General features: G+C 40.9%; 1 pseudogene; it reads right to left on the bottom strand.

Annotated features, from left to right (window-relative positions):
• Positions 1–730: 730 nt before the first annotated feature.
• LOC116084202 lies at positions 731–3,230 on the bottom strand (annotated as a pseudogene).
• Positions 3,231–5,365: the final 2,135 nt, after the last annotated feature.

Below are 5,365 nucleotides of genomic sequence, written 5' to 3'. Positions count from 1 at the left end.
GGGAAAAGCTACTGTTTTAAAAACTTTCCTTGTCAATTCTCCCGCTTTTGTACACAAATACTATCCTAAGAGGGCTTTGGAACAAAGAATTGATCTATTAAAAGTATCACAACAATTAGACTTATGATTTCACTCTCTAAAGTGGTGTTGTTTTTTCATATTACAGTAAGAGTGTTAGACTCTTGAAAATCAAAAGATAATGTGTTTAAGCCTTTAGCTTATTTCATTTGAGAATCTTGCCCTAAAGAATTATCAGAAAAGAGAACTTATAACAATTACGAGGATTAATCATTTTTTCTTTTTTTTTGGAAGAAAAGATGCCTTTTTATTTCACACAGAAAACTTCCCCATCCTTTTCCTATCACCTCCCCACTCCCATAATTTCAAGCAATAAGCTGGAGGCAGGCAGAAGTTCAAGCTAGCCTGCTCAGGAATTCTCCAGCACTTCCATCCACTTAGAGTCAATGTGACCCTGTTCTATAAAAACAGAAGGAGCCCAGCCACACCTGGTTGTAGCTATAAATAAAACCCTGCTACTGGAAGCAGGTCCTGCTGATTGGAAGGGTAAGCTGCTCACGTGGTTTCCAAGTATGGTCCAGGGTGCAGTGAACACAGGAAGTGTGTTTTCTGGGCATCACTCCTTGTCTGGTCCAAGAGGAGCCATCTTCCAAAACACTTCCGGTTGGCCAGGTCTCGGCTCACTAACTGCAGACATGACTCTGGTCACTGTTCACTGACATAAGAAGGTATCCAGCTTGGGCTGGGAGGTAGAATTCAGTCTTTATTCTCACTTTCTGTTTACTCTTGGCCTTGGGCTTAACAGGCATTGGTTGGATAATGGCTGGGTCCCTAGGATGGATGAATTTTGTTTGTCCTTCAAGCCCATCGAAGCCTATTCTTACCACATCTGTGCTACAACGGGATTCTGCTGTGGTCCTGTTGGACTGTTTCTGACCCCAGGAGAGCATTCCTGATGAAGAGAGGGAAGGCACCAGCCAGTTCCTCATCTGGCTCTCCTATACATTCCTGGCCACCCAGTGAGAGTTGGGACTCCGGCTTGGAGACTTTGGGCACCTTCTTGAGAATGTCCAGCACGGGAGAGTGTGCCCTGACCAGGTAGGGCTTCTTGGGGAAGCAATGCTGGGAGCTGGAGGTCTGGGCTGGAGAGGGTACTGACATCAAAGGTAGCATTGAGATCAATCTCATGACTGGAGGGAGGCCTGTGAAGCCTTGGCGTCAGCATCTCCTCAGGGGCTGGGCTCTCAAAAACCAGGCGGCTGACTGTCTCACTGGTCCCTGGAGGCAGGCTCAAGGTTTCCTGCAGGATAATTAGCTTCTTTCTTAGGCTCGTGATCTCCTTGTAGGCGCTCTGTAAGTCCTTCTGGGCTGACTTCAGTTCTAAATTGGTCTGATCCAGCTCAGTGTTGAGAGTCTTCAACTCGCTCTTATAGGATGCCAAATCCTTCAACCTGTCAGCCAGCTCCCCTGAGGCTTTCCGAGCTTCCTTCAGATTCTCATACTCTTTCTCGAGGGACACGCAGTACACAGCCAGCTGCTCCACTGCTGACTGTCCCACACCCATGTCTCGAATCATCTACTCCACCTCAGACCGCTGGCTCTGGAGTAGGAGCTCACTTTGCTCCATGGTTTTCATCTTGCTCTTGAGTTGGCGGACCTCCTCCTGAGCTTGTTTGGTCTCATCCTGCTGCTGTTCCAGGAACTTCATCTGTTTTTTCAGGGTGGAACACAACATCTCTGCCTTGTTTAAGGCGTTCTGCAGGGACTCCACAGTGGCATTGCGTTCTTCCAACGCAATGTCCCATAGAGTGTCGATAATGGCCTGGCTGTCCCGTTTCTCCCTGTCTTTCTGGGAAAGCTGGGCTCTGATACTGCCCTGTTAGTTCTTTAAGAATTCTGCATCCAAGACACTCTCCTCCTCCCGAGCCAGGTCAATGAAAAACTTCTTGATAATAGTCCTTTTGCCAACCTGGATTCTACACTGTGGGCAGGTCCGACTTGGTGCTGTCTCAAACCACTGGATTAGGCTTATTTTCTCTTTTGTTGCAAGCTTCGAATCACTGTGCTCAGTTGCAAAGAGACTCTTTTCGGCACTCATAGGACAACTGAACATCAGGACCCCTTGATAGGAAGGCATTTACTTCCTTGCCATTCCAAGTTAAGCCAGGTTTACTGGAGTGTCTGGCCAGTTTCTGTATAGAAATAATCCAAAGCATCCAGCAAACGACTTGTTTGTGTTGGTCTGGTTTGGTTTTTTTGTTTTGTTTTGTTTTTGTTTTTCGAGACAGGGTTTCTCTGTATAGCCGTGGCTGTCCTGGAACTCACTCTGAAGACCAGGCTGGCCTCTAACTCAGAAATCCTCCTGCCTCTTCCTCCCAAGTGCTGGGATTAAAGGTGTGCGCCACCACTGCCTGGCTGGTTGTTGGTCTGTTTTTTTTTTTTTTTTTTTGACTCTCAAATAAAATGGCTCGTTACTGCAGTAAAAGCTCATCTTCGCTCAGATTAATAGTTTTGAAGTCACATTTCTTAGCGCAATAAAGAGGCACCTATCTCTTTTCACCATACCCCTCCCGGGGCTACCAGTGTCACTTCCACCTGTCCCACTTCCACCCAGGTTGGAAAGCTTCCGTGAGGCTCCTCTAATGTCTTCCTCATTGTCTTACTTCTGAGGATGGATCGTCTCTAGGCCCAACACCCAAGAGCGTCTAAGTGGTTCTAGGACTCGCACGGGGCCCTACACCACTGTCACTCAACATTGCAGATGAAAAGTGAGGCCTCGGTGGATGGCAGCCACATCACAGGAGCGATCGAAGAAGTCAGAGCAGATAGTGCACAGAGCATGGATAGGCTTGACAGCTTGGCTCAAGCAGCCCAGAGAGCCAGCTGTCAGCCACAGACACAGTTCGGTCTGGTCTGTCGTGGCTCAGGTTCCTTCAAGTTTCGATCCACAGCACCACTTCCAGTAGTGAACTGGAAGTCATCACAGACCCACGTCCGAGTCCTTCCCTCTCCATTTTTTCTATTGTTTTATCATTGGATGAAAATCAGAAAGACACATTTATGGGCCCAAGACATACTAGGAAGAATATGAGGAGCATTTGCTTCTGAGAGAAAGATCATCCCCAATCTCTTTCAATGTAAAAAACAACAGAAAAAAAACTAAAGAAGCCAAAAAACTGGATACCTGCTTCATTTGGCCAAGAAATATACATTTCAGGTTTAAGTTAATTAGTAATTTTTGTCTTGTGTATGTGTGAATATAGTAGTATATGACCCCTATACAAGGCATTTTTATAAAGATCTGAACTAATTATACTTTCTCTCTCTCTCTCTCTCTCTCTCTCTCTCTCTCTCTCTCTCTCTCTCTCTTTCTGTGTGTGTGTGTGTGTTTGTTGGTGTGTGTGTTGTTCTTTGTTTTTAATATTTTAATAAGGTTTTAGATACATTCTTTAATCACAATTTGAAGTGACTAAAAGAATGTCAGTTGTATCTAAGTTATGGATTATTGTTGTGAACTCATATATTTGTTATCAGTGTGAGATTTGATTGTGGATGATAGAAAATGCAGTAATATTTTCATTCATGTAATGTAAACATACACACACACACACAGAGAGAGAGAGAGAGAGAGAGAGAGAGAGAGAGAGAGAGATGAGAGCAATGAATTTGTACTTATTTTTCAATCAGAAGTAAAGTGTAGGGGGAAATCTGTCACAATAATGCTTGATGCTTCTGCAATCCAAAGCCTATTTGGAGGCAAGGAGGTATGGCTCAACAAATATTATGTGATATAAATGTCCACAACTATGTACTCAAGAGTTCTTTGAAAAGAAAATGAGAGAAGTAGAATCACTACATTTTAACCTAATTTTAGCAATAATTTAACTGCCTTAATGTAAAACTAGTTTTCTTTTATTCTTATGTTAGAAATCTAAGTGATAGTTAAATTTCTAATATATATACATATATATCTATGTATGTATGTATGTTTGTGTGTACCTTTTAAATATTTCCTGGTGACTGTAAGATACATGAAATAGAAATGTAATAAAAAAAACCCAAAAAACAAAAAACAGGTACTTGAAGTCCAGAACTAACTTAAAATCTTTGTCATTTGAATGAATTACTTTTGGATATTTGTTCTTATGCCCACAGATAAGTCATGTGTTGTTAAGGAAAATTTTCTTTGGAATAGACATAGTCCACTACAGAAAATCACACCTGATCAGAATGCTGAATTATGAAGCCCAGTCTCAACTGATATATCTATAACACTACTTACATGCCTAAGGATCTGGGATCATTCAAGAAGAGGGTGCAGAAAGATGGCAAACACAAGGAATTTACTGTGAAGTATATTTTTAAATCCCATAACAACTGTGGTGTTCTAGCTACAGTAGTTTGCTATAAATATTTGTTGGGAGTGGTAATGACAAAGTGGCTTTCACATATTTTCCTTTTCCCAGATCCCTTTGTTTGTCGTGCACTGAGAATATATAAAGCTTTTTAAATGTTCACCCAGTTTGCTAACATATATATTCATGGTTTAATAATAGTAAGCAATACACGGTTGCTTGCCAAAATTATTTTTCCCAGTACTAATATGTAATATCTGTTAATCAATTTATTTAGTAATTACATTAATGAAAATATTATTGCATTTTCTTTCATCCACAATCAAATCTATCACACTGATTACAAATATATTAGTTCACAACAATAATCCATAACTTAGATACAACTGACATTCTTTTACTCACTTCAGATTGTGATTAAAGAATGTACCTAAAACCTTATTAAAATATTAAAAACAAATGAAATCATAATGGCACGATAAATATTTGTAGATTAAATTTATACTTCAACCTTTTACTTCTCAGTTGGAGGTCAAAGAGAATTCGATTGCCAAATAAGGTATATGGCACACATAAAAGGTTTATAAAAATAAATCTATTTACTGTCTTAAATATAGTGACCAGTTTCCTCTTTTATAAAGAATTGAGCACATACAAAAAGGACTTAACTTATATCATTAAAACATTTGTTGCATGTGAAGAAAATGTCACATAGGCTATGTGTAAAGTCAGATTAATATACAGTTGTTAAGAGGGGACATCCTCTTGGAGACAGGATAGAGGAACTGGGGGAGGGCAGACCGGGAAGTGGGTAATGACTAGAATGTAAAAATAAAAGTAATGAAAAAACAAGAGAAAAAAAAGAGAAATATGTTATTCTCTAGAGATGTTAGTAACTCTGCAGGAAGACCAGCACAGTCAACTAATCTGGATCCTTGAGGACTCTCAGAAACAGAACTACCAACCACAGAACGTACATGAGCTGGAACAAC

This window comes from Mastomys coucha, unplaced genomic scaffold (genome assembly GCF_008632895.1).
Source record: "Mastomys coucha isolate ucsf_1 unplaced genomic scaffold, UCSF_Mcou_1 pScaffold9, whole genome shotgun sequence".
Lineage (NCBI taxonomy): Eukaryota > Metazoa > Chordata > Mammalia > Rodentia > Muridae > Mastomys > Mastomys coucha.
The sequence above is the reverse complement of the archived record's forward strand: the minus strand, read 5'-3'. Positions and strand labels throughout refer to the sequence as shown.